Source organism: Python bivittatus, unplaced genomic scaffold (assembly GCF_059951505.1).
Source record: "Python bivittatus isolate LINGU-HERP-01145 unplaced genomic scaffold, Pbiv_v1 ctg000980_np1212, whole genome shotgun sequence".
NCBI lineage: Eukaryota > Metazoa > Chordata > Lepidosauria > Squamata > Pythonidae > Python > Python bivittatus.
In genome coordinates, this window is record NW_028277125.1 from 59,969,224 (window position 1) to 59,987,998 (window position 18,775).

The 18,775-nt window shown below is 37.7% G+C and overlaps 1 protein-coding gene and 1 non-coding gene across 3 annotated transcripts in view; both read left to right on the top strand.

The window, feature by feature from the left end:
* Positions 1 to 18,775, top strand: part of LHPP (phospholysine phosphohistidine inorganic pyrophosphate phosphatase) — a 146,831-nt gene that overhangs the window by 73,258 nt on the left and 54,798 nt on the right. The gene's annotated exons all lie outside the window — the stretch shown is intronic.
* LOC112541322 (U1 spliceosomal RNA) lies at positions 15,646 to 15,812 on the top strand. The gene has a single exon (XR_003085337.1). It is a non-coding gene; the product is annotated as a U1 spliceosomal RNA (small nuclear RNA).

Below are 18,775 nucleotides of genomic sequence, written 5' to 3' on the forward strand. Positions count from 1 at the left end.
GATGAATCTTGGTGCTATGCCTACGACCCCGAAACGAAATAGCAATCCAGCCAGTGGAAACCTGCCACATCCCCATGACCCAAAAAAGCACAAGTGAAGTTGAATGTGAAAACAATGACTGTCTGTTTCTTTGATGTGAGAGGAATTGTGCACTTGGAATTTGTTCCTCCGGGTGAAATGGTCAACCAAAGTTTTTATCTGGAAGTTCTGAGAAGATTGTGTCACGATTTGCAGAAGAAACGTCTCGAGCTGTGGCAAACAGGTGACTGGTTCTTCCACCATGACAACGCACCTGCACACACTGCGCTGAGTATTCAGCAGTTTTTTTTACCAAAAACGGCATGATCCTTGTGCCCTACCCTCCCTATTCACCAGATCTCGCCCCATGTGACTTTTTCTTGTTTCCGCGAATGAAAAAAGTCCTCAAAGGGAAACTTTTTGCCAGTGTGGAGGAGGTGAAACAAAAAATGGCAGAAGTACTAAAAGACATCAAAATCAACGAGTTCGAAACCTGTTTTGAGCAGTGGAAAAAAGTGTCTCAATAGGTGTATTGCATCAAACAGAGAGTACTTTGAAGGTGACTGAAGTTTGAACATGTAAAAGTAAATACACGATTTTTTATAAATAAATTCTGGGTTTTTTTGGGTTCCCCCCCCATAAGTTATTACATAAAGGTCAATTGAGGGCAAGTGGTACAGTGCTGTGTGTGAAATGAACTATAGTCTTGCCCAAATTCAGTATACAGATGCTTCCTGGATTAATCTGAATAACTGGCCTTGATAGAAATTTAGTTATGTGTCATAAAATCTCCAATTTACAATACCACATGTTGCATTTCCAACTATAATATTTTTTTCCTACTGTGGCTTGATTCTTAGGTGTTCAGATAAATGCTATGAAAGTTCATTTAACACTGTATAGGATGATTTTTAAAAATCTGATACCCAGTTTGAATTAGGCTGGTGAGAAGGAAAGTTACAAAGGAAGAGTTCATTAAAACACTCCCAAACACACACACACTACAATGTTGTTTGTATTGCAATTTTTCAATCACACATACAATAAAAAGGAAGAAAATCAGAACTGAAGGAGTGCTATCCTGCTGTCATGCCTTTTCAACAAGCTCAATTGGTCCATTTGTACTGCAGGTAGTAAGGAGCAGACCCGCTCAAGTCCTGCTGTGCTGCCTCATCATGTTAGTGTTTTTCTGGGATGATGAGCAAAGAATGCTGGAAGTGTATGCCAAGAGTATTCCAGCAGGATCACCCAAACAGACACCTATATTGGGTAGCAGTGATATAGGAAGATGCTGAGGCAGATGGTCATGTTAGCAACAATGGCAATCATTTCATAATGCACAGGAAAAGGCAATGGTAAACTATTCTTGTATTTTACCATGAAAATCATATGAATAGACCATGTAAAATATTTGATGATGTAATGCTGGATGATGGGCCCCTCAATATGCTACTGAAGAAGAGCTGAGGATCTTTCAGGGTACTAATGGTGTTTATAATATGGCTAGGGTAACACCTTCAGGATGTCTAGTTGCTGATGTTGGCATGCAGAAAAAAAAATTGAAACTGCAAAGATAGAATTAGAGTGAAAATGTGGAACATAAGTCACATGAACATGGGAAAATGTAACACAGTGAAATGTGAAATAATTGCACATTGATATCTTAGGCATCAATGAATTGAAATGGACTGGAATTGAACTCGTTGAGGAAAAAGCTCATACTGTTTATTACTCAGGACATAATGAGACATCAGGAAGGATATAACAAAGGCAGTACTTGGATATAATGCTGTCAATGATCAAATAATATAAACTGAACTTCCTGGACAACCCTTTAATATGATGGTTATCCAAGTTTTTCCCCCAACACTGATGTAGAAGAAGAGGTTAATGAGTGTTGTGATCAAGTTCAATCTGAAATTGACAGAATGTGCAAGCAAAATGTGCTTCCTGTGATTGAAGATTGGGATGCCAAAAGCTGTAAATATGATGGAGAAAAACACAGACTGTATGGCTTAGAAAATTGAAATGAAGTAGGAGAATGACCTGCCAGTTACTGACAATCCAGTGATTTCTTCTTTACTAATACAGTCTTTTGATAACCAAAACAGTGCCTCTGTACATGGACATCATCAGATGGAGCACACAGAAATCAAATTGATTGTATTATTGGTATGAGGAGATGGAAGAATTCAGTTATAACAGGAAAGACACGGCCAGGGACTGACTGTGGAACAGATCATGAACTGCTTATGTGCAAGTTCCAAGTCAAGCTAACCCAGAAGAACAAAGCCAACCATTTCCCACAATATGATTTTGAACATTTATCCACCACAATCAAGGAGAACATCAGGAATGTCTTGAATCTCAGTTGTTAAGGATAAATGTGAAAAGAGACTGACAAAGACCAAGGAACAGAAGAAAGGAAACTGGATTTTAGAACAAAGCATGAAAATTGCCAAGAAGCCAAACCAAGGAAGACAAAGATCTTAAAAGGAACTTAACAAAGAATTTCAGAGAGAAGAGACAGGAAGCAGAATTACAGTATAATAACATCCCAAAACATCTAATTGTCCTCATGCAAAACCTGTACACTGGTCAGGAAGCCATAGCCCTGATAGAACATGGAGAAACAGACTGGCTCCAGGTCAGCTTAAGAGTGAGACAAAGCTGTATACTCAACCTTATTTATTTAATCTACATGGTTTAATATATGTTGAAGGAAGCTGAATTGGAAGAAGATGGGTGTAGTTTTAAAATTGGAGGAAGAAACATTAATAACTTACACTATGCTGATAACACTACTCTGATAGATGAAAATGCAAATGATCTGCAAGCTCTAATAATGAAAATCAAGAAGCAAAGTGAAAAAATGGGACTACAATTAAATATAAAGAAGACTAAACTAATGATAATTGGTATAGCAACCAACTTTACAGTTGACAATGAAGATATTGAAGTGGTAGATAGCTTCTGCCTTTTAGAATAGACTATCCGTATTAAAGGAACCAACAGTCAAGAAACATGCCGCAGACTAGCACTTGATAGGTAGCAATGACGGTCGTGGAAAACATATTTAGGTGTTTTGATGTATCTGTACCTACAAAGATCAGAACTATACAGGCAGTGGTTTTCCTTGTGATACTCTGGAAGCAAAAGCTGAACTTTGAAGAAGCAGGATAAAAAAAAAATATTGGCACTTTTTGAACTTTGGTGTTGAAGAAGATTCCTGAGAATACCATGAATAGTTGTGGGCGGTGGGGGGGAGGATGATGGAACAAATCAATCTGGAGTTCTTACTTGAGACACAAATGACCAGGCTCAAATTATCCTATTTTGGACATGTTATGCAAAGACCTAACTTACTTGAGAAGTTTATAATGCTTGGAAAGGTGGAAGGAAAGAAGAAAAGAGGGTGACCAGGACCAAGGTGAATAGACTCAATTACAGTTGCAGTAGGTACATCATTAGAAGACCTGAAGGTTGAGGACTGATCATCCTGGAGAAAAATCTATGTAGTCATTATGTGTCAACACAACTTGGTGGCACATAATCATCATAATCAGTAAAGAGAAATTCCAGGGATGTGTCTAAATCAGACCTTTGTGCGTTAAGATTATGTGACATTGCTTTTATTAGTGAAAGTGATATCCAAAGATTGACATTGACTAAGGAGGGGGTAGGCAAATGTTTTAGATTTCAACTTGTATTAGCTCTAGCTACTATGGCCAGTGACAAGGAAATGTGGAATTTATAGTCCCAAACCTCTGGATGGTAGCAGACTACCTCGCTCTAATCTAGAAAAACATATAATTTAGAACTTTAGAAGTAAACTATTGTCCAGCAAAGACTAGAAGGGACACAGGGAAGGGAAGTTAGAATAGCCAGAGTGGTACTTGTGTTCTCAAGGTATCCACTGGATTCCCCTAAAGCAATCACTTTTGCCCAAATAGTTGAAATCTTATGTAAGATTTCACAAAATGTTGATATCTCCGACAGGGACATCTACAGTAACTCTTGTTGTAATAACTTGCTAGAATTCCCTGCAATAATTGGATTTTGAGATGGGGTTTTTTTTTTTTTTTTACCACTGTGGAATTGCAGGTGGATCTAAGACCGTGACGTATTAGAATTTCTTTTCAGACCAGACATTCAAAGTGCATAAAGCCATATTATTCTTCTGCCAGTTCATAGAACAAGGACAATGAATAATATTTTAGGCCACGAAATCATGTGTTGGCCTGGATAATTGACAAGGCACATGTGTATGAATTCACATAAATATACACATTTATATCCACACAGATATTCTCTTCCCTACCTGTAAATGATTGTTGAAGCTACTAGACAATTCCCACTTAGCATTCTTAGGCAAAATGCCGACTCCCTGCTAAAACACCTAACAGTTATACAGGCATAGGTCAGTTGAATGTTCTTTTATATCTATATATAGCTGTAACAAGCTGTGATGCAGAAATGGGGTGGAGAAAAGATATCAGAAGTAGAAAACAATCACCAACATGATGTAATATTTACTTATTTTTATTAAAGTTTTCCTAAGTTAAAAAAAGGGGGGGAGGGGGAGGATATTTTTAGGAATTAAGTGCAAATGAGCATTAAATCACTAAGCAGTGGATTGAGTATTCTCCAGAAAACGTCCCTATGGAACATCATGCCTAGCAACAACTGTTTGCAGCTGTGTATAAATTATGTAGTATACTTAAAAAAATGTATTTGCACACTTGACATTTCTGCTGAACTTGTAATGTAACCCTTTTTTTCTGTGAAAAAACAACCCCGGTCAGTTCAGTTGGATACAGGATTATGGCATTAGAACTTTTCAGTGCAAAACCAAAAAACTTAAAATGTTTTTTTCCCCCTAGATTGTTCCAGATAGTGCTCCATGTCTTGCCTCTGATATTAGCAACGTTGCCTGGGTTGAGAAACTAAGTGGGTTGGGCCCAATTAGTACATGGATGGGACACTTCCAGGGAATCCCAGAGCTATAGGGTAGGCCAGCAAACCCCACTCCCTTCTGCCAAAGCCATGACATGTTTACTTCGGTGGTTAAATGCTTGCAAGGAGACGCGCAAGCTTAGCAAACCCCAAGATCCCAACATTTCAACTCTGAGTCACGCATATTCTCTGCTAGTAGTACCAAAAGAAAAAAGAGAAGAAGAAAGTTCCTGGCAATGACAAACCACTAACATCGTGCTGCCAAAGTAAACCGCATAGACACGTCCGTGTCTTCAACAGGACTTGAGGGAGACCTTCGTTTTAAAAACCAGCAGTGTCCTTCACTGTAATTTGTAGTGACACAGGATATATTTTACAGTAATTATCTTGTTGAATATTGTCCCTGGATGTTCTATATAATTGCCGAGCAAGTTTTAACAGAGAAAGCGTCTCTGTCTATGTTGGAAAGTTTCATGGTTATTCATCCATGTGTCCGTTAGGTGGCATTATACACAAAGTATGGCTTACCAAGAATCAGGGACTTTCCAGTAAAGTAGGCAGAAGAGCATTTCATGAATTTGCTTTTCATAGTAGCCTTATTGGGACAGAAAATTGGTACCAAGAAATAACAGGCACACAAGTCCTCATCAGAGCAATTCTAACGGAGTGACCAGAATAAACCACCTTGTATTCTTTTCTGCCTAGAATAATGTAACCCTAGTCTCTTTACTACAGTTTTGTCACCATAATTTCCAACCAGGCGTAGGTAAAAAAGCAGCTTCCACTGTGCCTAGAGTACCTTACTAGAGGCTGTGAAAGTTGCAGTGTGTTCTGCATTTTGTTACTGGATTTGTTAAATGAAAGCTTTCTTCCGGTGCAAGGATACAGATGGGTTGTGCTGGTTTAAAGAGAGTTGGTGCTGACTTAGAAATGTAAGGCCCTAGAAAAAATGGGGGAGGGGGGGATATGAAAAGGATTTCTACAACTTTCAGAATATCCTATGTGCGTGCCAACAATACAGCTGGGTTTTTTGTTCTTCTGAACTCTGCAACTAATGATGACGGTAATACAGAAGGATTGATTTCTTAGATGACAATAACTTTGGTAGAAAACAGGGTGACCTAGAACAACTTCCAGATGAGTTGGACTGTGAGCACTTTCACATGCAGTGTTTGCACTTCCTTATTAGCTTCACACTCACATGATCTTCCATCTCTGTTCAACACGAAAAGCGCTCAGTCCAGTTTTCAGTAGAAGTGCAGGAACTCTGGAGCTTGGGTTGGGGATGGGTGATTGATTTGCCTCACCCCACCTCCCTCTTTCTGGACTCTTCCCCCTCCACAGCAGGAGTAAATCATTTTAGCCTCATACTATTATTTTACATTGTTTTAATAAATTGAATAGAGCAATGGCACCTTGGTGTTTTGCAGCTAGACCTGATTAGGAATGCTTAGGTTATTTAAATGCCACACCTAATAAATTATGGAAGTGGGCTGGCATTGGTTAGATGCTCGTTTTCATTCTCTCCAGTTGAGCAGCTGGAAGATGCAGTGATTAGTTCATGTGATCTTCTCTGCATTTCAGTGTTGGCAGCGATGAGGGTGACCATAGATTAGCCTGAAATTGTTTGAATGTTTGAGGAGTAAGAATGATGGCAATATAGGACCTATGATTTTTATAATCCTCCTTCAGCATGCCCATGATTATGCTGACTGGATATGATGGACTCTTAGCTCAACATCTGGCAGGTGTCATAATAGAGAAGGATGCATTGTTACTGTGCAAGGAGCTTCTCAGAATTTAGTTTATCATTACTGAATTTCCCATGTGCTTCACAGCCAGTAGAGAACACTGTAGTATTCAAAAACTCTAGAAGGTGCTCACAGTGACAGATTACAAGAGCTATGAACATTCCTTAGAGCACTCCTCTGTGATTTGTTTGTAGCAAATAAATAGTATGAAATGAATTATCTGCAGGGTGGAAATAAATCCAAGAGAAAAGGATAATGGAATTAAGGTATCTTCCTTAATGTTCAGGTTTGAACTCTAAATGCTTTGGTGCTCCCTGGATCACTGAAGCCCTCCCTGCTGCAGAGGATGCCTGAAAAGCAATTCATGGCTTCACACTGTATGCGATGACCCTGAGGTCAAGTGTTAAAAAGCAGATATTTCAGCAACAACAATAACAAGTTTAACAGTGCAAAACTGACTGAGTATACAGCATGGGACAAGCCTTTCTGAAATGGCATCCTTTCCCTTTCCTTTCAAGGAGATGTTTTTCTTCACAGCTGGCTGCAGTGGATTTTAGCCTTAAAGCAACAGGTCTCCATCCTGCCTCCCTAACCTTGAATGGTCAGAAGCCTGAACAAACCTAACTTGTGTTTTAAAAAGAACGAAATTTAGAGTTAGTCAACACAGCCATGATTTGTGAGTGAGAAGTCACCGTTTGCTACACTGTGCAGATTTTTCAATTATTTGTTCATGTTCTTCATTGCAGTGCTGGCATAAAGGAAAGTAGGAAAGAGGTAATAATATAACCATCTCCACGGCATAAGAAAGCAAAAGCATAGCATGAAAAGGAATTAGGCTACTCAGTAGCCCAAGCCTACTGTTCATTTCTGCTGGGGTTGATGGTGGTAAACAAGATCTCCTCCTCCCCGCCCCCCACCCCCAAGTTCAGTTGGCAGTGTTGGTTCTGGGCTACAGTCACAGAACAGGAATTAGCCAATTACTGTAGAGATTCTTTCATCTGGCTATATCAGTGTTTCTCAACTTTGGCAACTTTAAGTTGTGTGGATTTCAACTCCCAGAATTCCCTAGCCAGCCATGATGGCTGGGGAATTCTGGGAGTTGAAGTCCACACATCTTAAAGTTGCCATGGTTGAGAAACATTGGGCTATATAGCGCATCGGAGGGATCTGGATCAAGAAACCCTTCATGGATTGTTACCAGACTGAAAGTTCTTACACAGCTATGACAGAATACTTTTTTTGTTTCTGTTAAGGATTTTGGAAGTTCCTGTTTCTATTTGGGAACAGAGTTCCCAGCTGTTTTCTGAACAGACCCTATCAAAGAACACTAGCAAGTGTATTATTTGGGGGGGGGGGGTACCATAAAATCCCAAACAATGAAATGTGAGAGTGAGTCTCAGGTCTTGCTCTAAATTTATCTTTATATTACTGTCACTGAGTAGATTCCAGTAAAATAATTAAAATTGCATATTTCAAATAGCAAGACACATAAAATGTATATGATTAAACTTACTAAAATATCAGGTGAGATTTTAGAAGCTTATACATATTGTTAAGGTAACAAATAATAGCTGTAGCATAAGATAAATAAGCTCTAATAGTATATTTTGTGGGTTTATTCTGAATTCTGTGGGCCTTTCTCCTAAATAAGTTTGCATAGGATTACAGCCTAAAACATACAAAATATATAATGAATTATGCCCCCAAATAGAAAATTTACTTTATCTAGTGAAAATATCTGGTATTTTCAGTTGACGTACAACTAATTGTGATGGTATGATTTGGCATCATGAAAAAAAGCTTTATTTTAAATAACTGTGTGTCTAATCTTAAAGATGTGGAGAACAGAAATCAGTGAAAAGGTAATGTACTGTATTTACTAAGGTTTGGGGAGGGCACTGAAAAGTAATGTGTGTAATGCATTTGTTTAAAAGCATAGATTGGAAAACAGGATTAAGTAATAAGTATGTCAAAATGACAAAAGACAAACCCAGGGAAGAGTCATATGGAAAATTTTGCTTGTGTTTGTTCTTGAGACAAAAAAAAAGGGTCAGGATCTTAGAATACCCTTGAGGATCTTGAAACACATGGGAAGTTCTCAGCCCAGTGACCATACAAGAAAGCATGGAAGTAATTTAAAATTTTCTAGATCCTGTTTTTGTCAATCTGCCTCTTGCTGATGGAAAGCAGGTTTGAAAATATTTAGGAACTCTGAAGTTTGTATTGTTTGTCTTGAAAGCTCCTTCACTGGGAGGCCTAAATGTATCTTTAAATTAACGGTATCCAAGAGAAGAGACTTGACACAACTGGAAGCAATCAACTTACTTGCTGCTGCAGTCCATAGCAACTTGGGGTTTTTTTGCATAAGAGAGATGGAAATATAGCTGTGAAACTTGGGAGACTTAGGAATCCATACTCTCTGTAAATACAATCCAATGGGACTGTGCAGTGCTTCAAACATAGTTTAGAAAAGATATTTCGGAACATGAATATAGTACAGGTAGTCCATGGGTTAAGAATGCCCAGGTTACAGACGACCCGTAGTTAAGAAGGGAGCCTATTGTAGCAAAACTCGAGTTAAATACACAATGGTTCAAGTTTATTATTATTACATAATACAGTATTATACAGTGGTACTGTTCCAGCTTACATACAAATTTGACTTAAGGACAGACCTTGGGAATGGAACTCATTCTTACAGTGGTGACTACCTGTATCTGTCTGCAGCTTTTTAAAGCAACTGTTTCTTTTCCCAAGATCGTGTAGCTGCCCTCAGCAACTGCCACATAGAAGTTCTAGAAAAAGGTGTGGCTGGTCTAAAGAGTTGCAGAGAGATACTCTGAAGCACTTATAAATAGCAAATCCAAAATATTGCACAGCCCTGCAATCAAAGCAGTTTTTCATGCAAGTAAGTCCCATTATATTTAAGGGCCTTATCCTATTGAAAGTAGGTTTAGGGCTTTAGGCTTCATGTCCCAATACTGTTGGTCATTAATTTCTTAATATCTTTGATGTAGGCTAAAAAAATAAATACTGCTAATAGTAGTATGGCTCAATTATTAGATCAGAACATTGAGTTTTGTTCTGTCATAAAGACGGAGTAGAAAAATAACAACTGAAATTAAGTCAGTAACTCTGAGTTCAGTCATTGAAACATACCAGGATAAATTATTGGGAGATAAAATGTATGATACTGACTTTAGAGAGGTATGTCACATCCTCCACTGCAACCCTTTAAGTAGGTGGTAAAGACTCCCATGTGCACTATTACTTACATATACTTCCATATATAAGGTTTACAGCTTTAGTTATCTATTTGGCTTTACTATTTGAGTTACATGCTTCCTGTTTTCCTGTTATTGCTGTTTCTTACTCATCTTAATTTTGGATGTTTTATGGTTTAGAACAGTGTTTCTCAACCTTGACCATTTTAAAATGTGTGGACTTCAACTCCCAGAATTCTCTAGCCAGCATCCTGGCTGGGGAACTCTGGGAGTTGAAGTCCACACATCTTAAAACGGCCATGGTTGAGAAACACTGGTTTAGAATTTTTCTGTATATTGTAATCAAGCTACAGTACCTGTTTGAAGCTGCCTTTTACAGCTTTACCCTGAAACAGGACCTACAAATATTTTAAATAGATAAACGGGTAGATGGGTACAAAAGTTCAATTCCTATGCATGTTTGTTTGGGAATGAATCTTATTGAATTTGGTGGGACTTATCTCTGAATAAACAGCATGAACCAGGCTGCAATATTCCTAAGAGCAAATTCCACTGAACTAATTCAGATACTCAAATCAGGATGCGTAACTTGGCTTTCCACGCAGAGGTATTTGTTCGGGGCTGAAATTAGGGAGATGTAAACTCAACAGCTACAAGGGCAGGCCTACTTCTATTTATTTCCTTAAAGGAACCCTGTCAGTGTTTTACAACACATTACTTACATGATGGGCTTTTGTCTATACCTGATTTGCCATCCAGAGCTAGTTGCTTCCATTACCTATATAGCAGTGTTGTCCAAACCTGGCCACTTTAAGATGAGTGGACTTCAACTCCCAGAATTCCCCAGCCTCCAATTCTCGGAGTTGAAGTCCACTCATCTTAAAGTGGCCAAGTTTGGACAACACTGCTATATAGCCATCTACATACTCTTCTGTATTTGAAAGTGTAAAAGTACTTTTGCACATAAGGAATCCAATGCTAAGTAAGTAGGCATGAGATGTAAAATGACTTTAGTTAAAATTAGGCACATTTTCAGATTATAAATATATAACAATCATAGCATTGGAAGGAACCTAAGAGGTCATTAGGTCCAACCCCCTGCACACTGCAGGATTCACTACACTGCCCCAATAGATGACTATCCAGCCTTTGTTTGAAAACCCCCAGTGAAGGGGAAGAAACCACTCCATGCCGTAACCTATTCCATTGACTGATCTTAATATCAAGAAGTTGTTCCTAATGTCTAATCTGTATCTACATCCTTGAAGTTTCATCCCATTAGTTCTAGTTTTAGCCTTTGGAGCAAGTGAGAATAAGTCTATACCCTCTACAGTGTGACAGTCCTTCAGATATTTGAAGACAGCCATCATGTCCCCTCTCAACCTTCTCTTCTACAAGCTAAACATTCCTGTCTTTTAACAATTCCTCATAGGACTTGGTTTCCAGTCCTTTCACCATTTTGGTAGCCCTTCTCTGGACTTGCTCCAGTTTATCAATGGAGAGTTAAATGGATCTCTGAAGTCAGAGGTGATACTCTAATAATTTGGTGTTGGGGGGCTAAGGTAGAGGAGGGCATATGTATGCAAAAGTAACTACTCATGAATAGAACATGCTACTTCCAGCAATGAGCTTCTTTCAGATAGAGGGCTTTACATCAGATGCTGTCGTCCTTCCTCCTCCTCTCAGCTGGTGACTGATCTGGGTTGAAAGGCCATTTAGGTGTATTTAATTAATAGCCTTAATTCAGATGGTGTTCATCCAATCTGATCTGACTGCAAGATAATTTAGGTTTAAGTAGGCCTTCTTTCCTGATTTGCTTTTCCTTGGAAATAAATACATCATCTTTCTACCATCTGATATTCAGTGTGATGCCATTAACATGAGCTGTACAGCTGCACTGATGAATTTAGATCAAAGTCCTGGGGAGAGAATCCTAGGCTAATGGATTCCAGTGTTACGGCCTTTCTGAATTAATGCAGAAGGCTTAGTGGAATTACTGTCCCATCTTCTTTCACTGAGGACTTCCCTTCAGATGAGACTATGACATACACGTAGTCTTCGCTTAATGACCATTTGTTTAGCGACCATTTGAAGTTACGATGGCGCTAAAGCTACTTATGATAGGTCCTCACGTGACTGTTGCAGTGCCCCTGGAGTCACATGGTCGCGATCCGGGCACTTGGCAACCAGCTTGCACTTATGATGATTGCGGCATCCTGAGGTCATGTGATCACCATTTGTGACCTTCCCAGCTGGCTTCCAGCAAGTAAAATCAATGGAGAACTGCGTGATTTGCTTAACGACCATGTGATTCACTTAATGACCATGGTGATTTGCTTCACCACCACCACAAAAAATGTTGTAAAATCAGGTGCGGTCACATGCCTCGCTTAATGACCACCTCACTTAATGACAAATGTTCCGGTCCCTATTGTGATTGTTAAGCAAAGACTACCTGTATTTGTATGATATTCTTGCTATGACTGTTTCAGTTTGTAGTTGGAGAAATGACCATAAAGAGTGGGAAAGTATTCTATCCAATTCTTTACCTCATGAAAGAGTTCAATTTATTAAAGTATATAGAATGGGCTTACTTAAAAAGAATACCAGTCTCCATAATATAATTGCTATATACATAACTGCTATCTGGGAGATTTTAAAAATCTTTTAAATTGACTTGCAATTGTAAGTTTGGCCCAGGGCACACTAACTCTGTTCTTTTCCCAAAGCTTTATAGACTTCACAAACTTCAAATTGCCTTGTTACATATTTCTATGATAACTATGCTGTGCACAAACAAAACTAACGTTCCTCACCATGGTTAGATGTGTTGGAAACACTATGGCCAGATACCCCAAGTTCCTGCTCAATTTGGGTTTATAGCTTCTCAGAATTTGTGAGCAATTTCAAGACCCTTCCAGTCCCTTTTTATAGTTTTTTTCAATCATACCAGAACTGGACTGGACTTTATAGAAGACTACAAATCATAATAGCTGTAAAAAAAGATCAGCTTTCCCAACCAGAAATACAGTCTTTAATTCCCAGTACTTCCTAATTGGCCATTGCTGAGAATTCTAAAAATTGAACTCCACACATTTGAAGGGTTTGGTGAAGCTGGCTGAATGTGTGCCTATAAAGGAAACCATGTACAAGTGAGGAAAGTTTATCAGTGGTGCTAGACTTATAGTTCCATTGATTATTTTCCAGAAATTTTGCACATACCCGTCCTTTGATAGGTAAAACCTAAATAGATATTAATTTGTTTTGTGTTGATGTTAACTGTGCTTTATTGGTAAAAATTTATGTTACATTTTAGAGGAAACTTCCAGGAAACTTTGTGTAGTTACATTGCATATTTTTGTAGTGCTGAGGACTTTTTCCCCCATGTGGTCTTCTGGGACAAAAACTTTTGTCTCACAGTGACAAGGAGTCCCACTATAATAAATGTTCTTGAGTAAGACAGGCTAAGTCTGGTTCTTCATGGATTTAAGAATGAATGAATGAATGAATGAATGAATGAATGAATGAATGAATGAATGAATGAATGAATGAATGAATGAATAAATAAATAATCTTTCTTGGCCTAAGCAATTCACCATTTATAGTAATGTAGCGGGCCCTTATACTTTGATTTTCTTAGAGCAACTGCCATCTGGGAGATTTAAAAAATCTTTTAAATTGACTTGCAATTGTAAGCTTAGTCCCAGAGCAAAAGCAATTCATATGCTAAAAAGGAGTCCATTCTTTTCCTAAAGCTTTATGGACTTACACACACTTTAAGTTGCCCTGTCACATATTTCTATCGTAATTATGCTGCACATAAAATAGATTTGTACATATGCCTACTGGCTTCACCAGTGTAACTGGTATGAAAGTCATCTCATAATATTGATTCTCATATGAGTTTGTTGCCATCAGCCTTATTCATTATAAAATGTTGGGAATAAGTGTACCCCATAATATGTTTAATATGGAAATCAAACCTTAAATATGGTAGATACAATTAAATTTGGTTCAATTTTCAATTTCCTGAACAAAGATTTGGGGGGAATCATCTTGAAATGTTCAACATGCGCATAGTTTATAACAAAACTTATTTATAGAACAGAAATTATCAAAATGTTATAAATATTACATAGGATCATAAATGTTAATGTCACATCTGCCCTGTTTCTTTGAGAAAGCTCAATTGTATAGAGAAATATTTTGGAGAGTTTTTTTTTTTGTCACACAAATGCACCCCTTTCATCATTGTTTTTAGTGATAGAGAATGTAGCTCCCATTTAGTTATCCTTAAAATCATACCTATTAATCTGAAAATGTTATAGCATGCATATTAGCTGGGAGAATAAAGTGTACATGTAGATTACTGTCTTAAAGTAGTGTTTTTCTCCACTTAACTATAATTCAGTTGTTATTCATAGGATTAATTTGTACAAAACATCCTAATGAAAATGTAGGTTTTAAGGAAATATATAACTTGACATGATTTTACCCATTAAATCCTATCTCTTACATTCTTGTGATTATACTTTTGATATGCTATCAGGAGTATAATCTTCTGCCAGATGGTTTTCTGTTATATTTTGAGAACCTTATCAGATTGCATGCTGCAGAATAGAAATTAGGTAATGTGGGTGATTGAAAGTCTTAGATGCCAGAAGGGAGACATGGGCTGCAACTTAATGCAGACCATGATGTTGCTGCAGTAGAGCAAATCTATGCGTGAGAAGCTCATTAAAAATGTAAGCGCTGTAGGCGAATCAGCAATGAATGAAGTCATGGAATTTGTTTGCCCTTGGCTATAGTTCTCCAAGACTAGATGTCAGCTTCACTTTTTCCAGGTAGACAATTTTCTGGAGTAGAGCATGGGTTAATTAAGAACTGCAACTTTCTTCATTGAGGGAGACCTGTGGCAGTACAATGTAAGAATTTAATGAGTGCCAGCCTACATAAGAAGATTTATGAAAATCCCTCTTTAACTTGCAAGTCTCTTTATAATCCAGCAAAACCTTGATGCTATGAACAACAATTTACTACTGCAAAATACATAATTGCATTTGTCTCTTCCTTAGTGGCTCCAGAAGTTTACGGAGACAGGTATTAGGTACGTAAATCATTAGGAGAATAGCTTCATTTCCTCTTCTGCTCAATAAAAGTTTCTTCAGATAGGCTTAAAATTATATGGGTTTGTCAGTTTTCAGAAACTGGTAAATTAAATTTCTAATGCTCAAGTGGAAAAGACACGAGGCTCATGCAGATGCTTTGCTGATAAGTATGATTAACAGATTTTTTCCCCCCCTTAAGAAATAAACTGTTTAACATTAACTTTTCATGGGATTTTCAGATCTGCTTTGCACAGGATTTGGTCTTCTTTTGAAAGATAGCAGTAGTTAATATAACATGCACAATCTTCCTTAGTAAGCATCAAAATCCTCCTTTCCAAATCTTGTACTCTTTCAGTTCCCATAATTTCCATTATGGCTTGAATATTGAATTAAGTTCAATAATTTGAAAAGCGCTAGATTTGAGGAAGGACTCTTGATTCAGTTCAACTGGGAAAGTGATGAAAATCATGTCTATCTTAGCTTTTTTCAGTTAGGGCCCATATGTTGTAGAACTCTTACCCCTTGAGGTATTTGTAGCCCCTTCTAATACTCCAAAAGGCCATTAAAACAAGCCTGTTCCACCGGGTTGAAGTTACCTGGCAGGGAAGATGCCATGATCACGAAGGTGGTTTTCCCAGGGTAAGGCTCCTCATTGCATTCTGAGCATGCTGATCCGTACAAATTCCCCTAATGCAGGAAACGCGGCTGCATAATTTGTGGTAGTGAGGGACTGCTAATCCATAAAACAACCCTGTTCCACCATGTTTTTCACTTGAATCGATTGTTTTGTGGCATGCATTTTGGGTGGTTTTTCTTCTTCAATAGGATTTTAATTTTTAGGGGGGATTGTTTAAAGAATACTGTGATTAAGTCTATACTGCTCAGAATCTGTGCATTGGGGCAGGTTACCAAAAAGCGCTTATATAAATAAATAAAATATCTTGGTTCTTTATTTGCTAGAAGAAGGTCCTAACAATGAGCTCCAAAAGCCCACCTCTGTCAACCCCAATGCTGAAATTTCACTATTAAGTGAATTGTGAGAGATTCCCTGCCCTTATTTTCGTTTAGGTTTTTCTTCCCCTGTGAAGAGATTACATTTCTTCACACAGTATAAGGCTGTTCTTCTAGGAGGTTCATCAACTGACAATGTTGCCAGCAACCTGAGTGTTTTGTATAATCTGTTGACAGTAGTGCGTGAGTTGGGGGGGGGGGATGAATGAGTACTTTATGCTTTTCCTTACGTTTTTCAACATTCTACTTTCTACTTTTTATTTCTTAATCAGTTTGGTCTTGTGGTTAAGGTGCTGGATTAGAAACCAGGAGACCATGGATTCTAGTCCTCTCTTAGGCATGAAAACTAGCCAGCTGTCTAGTCAGTCACTCTCTCTCAGCCCAACCACCTCAAAGGGGGATTATTTGGGGGGAAATAAGAGGTGAGACCTTTATGTATGTAACAACTCATTGAGTTATAAAAAAATTAAGGTAATAATAATAATTATTATTTTATCTGCTCATAAATACAGCAGCCTTGGTGTGTGTGTATGTATGTGCGTGTCAAATGAATCAGTCTGATGAAAGCAGTGTTGTGCCATAAGCCTTGCTCATCTCCAACTTTTTGTTAATTACTATAAACAATATACAGTTACAGTTTTCAAATATGTGTAGGCACAAAAAGAGAAAGGAAGAGGTCCTCAGCAGAGTAGTGCTCTTTGAACCACCTCCAATTTCTTTTTCTTCTCTACCTTTGTGTGAAAAATAGCCTTATCCTTTGCCTATTATTCCTTCAAGTGACTTTTCATGCAGACCTTTACGAAGCAAATGAGATATTATAGCCTTTGACCTTGTCCAGATTTCTGTTGGTGTCTGCTTAGAGTGCTTGTCTTGGCATGACTGCGTTCCAGCTTCTTCTATTCAGACTGGCCATATCACGTTCTTATCCTCTGATTGTATGTGCTTTTTAAACAATGTTCTCTCCTTCAAGGCGTTTGGCAATAGAAAGGGAATAAGATTGCATATTAATAGTAGTATGTGATGATATACAATTCTGCTTCTCTTTTCGTTAGGCAAGAAGATACTGTGAAAATACTTAAGCACTGCTGGCTGTTGGACAAGGCTGATAAAACTGTGTCTCAGTCCAGTTGATTAATCAGTTCTCTAACAGAGCAGGCCAATGTATTAATAATATCCTGCTCAGATTATTGTAATGGATTATATGTGGGTCCCCCCTTTGAAGACAGTCCTGAAACTTAAGAATATGGTTGTTAAAGTACTAACTGTTGGAAGATACTATAATAATTTTATCCTAATGTATGCAGTGCCAATTGAAGGGTACAGTATATGACGTCCCTAGGCACAATTGACTGATGGCATGACCTTCATCTGATACAAAAAATTGCACTTTTAGAATGATTTGGAAGGAAGAGTAGCATTCATGCCCATAAGCTTTGGCACCCTAGGCCAGTGCCTACTCAGCTTTAGCCCAAAGCTGACTCTGGTTGTATCATTCCCATTGGCATCTGGTTCATTAAAAATGTTGCTTTTTATCCTGCTAAATGGCCTAAAACCATTATATATAAGGACTTCCTCTGTTCATATGTTCTTATCCTTGCCTTGAAATAATCAAATAACATCCTGCTCCAGTCCCATCCACATTCAGAATCAGTGGAAGCTAATCATGCATGCACCTTTTCTGTGGGGGTCTTTCCTTGATGAATCTGCTTGATGCTGTCCGTTTTGGGATATCATGAGATTTAAATGCTTATTATTTTTTTAAAAAGCTTACTGTTTTTTAAAATTCCAAATCAAAGCTATACTTTAAAACAGACTAATTCTGGATAATTAAAAAAATCTCTAGTAAGATAAATACATTGATCTTACTGATTTTCACCCTCTTCCACGAGCTGATCCCTTTAGTTTAGTCCTGCCTCCTTTAGTTCCTGAAGCTATTTTCTTAACAAATATGAAATCCCAACCAAAGGAAAATTGCCCACCCCTGTTCTAAAGGAACTGTGCTTTGAGTAAGTCTGGAATCCTAGAAATTCCTCACTACCTAGAAATGGTAATGGTGGTAGTAGTGATGATGATGATGATGACGATGATGTTTTTAATAATTAAAGAACAACACAATACTGTAGAAAGAACAAACAAAAATAATGACATTTTTATTTTTGATGTTCTTTGGAAATTCAAGTTCCAGCCAAGAACCTAGGTATTATCAAGTAATATCTTAAGATATAGAAAGTATCCAGCAAGGTGGGTTTTTTTGTAAACCCACGATTGATATGGCTGAAATATTTAGTTCTTGTAAAAAAATTGTTTAATCTGTTATTCCACCTAAGGTGCCAATAACTGCAGAGATGACTTTGCAATAACTTTTCCATAATCTACCCATTTCAATAATCAGATCTTGTATTTTATCATTTTTTCCCATTCTTTTTCCTCATTTCTGCTGTCCCTAAGTGTTACCACATCAACAAAAATTGTTTTCTTTTCAATTATTGTTATATCTGGTGTATTGTATTCTGAATTGTAATTACTTTGTATGCAAAGTCTCATAAAATTTTAACATTGTCATTCTCAACAACTTTTTCAATGTTGTGATTATACCACATTTGGGAAATTTGGAAATTATAATTTTTGCACAGATGCCAAAGGATTATAGTGGTTACTCTGTTATGATACTGTTTATAGTCAGTTTGAACAACTGTATCCACCAATT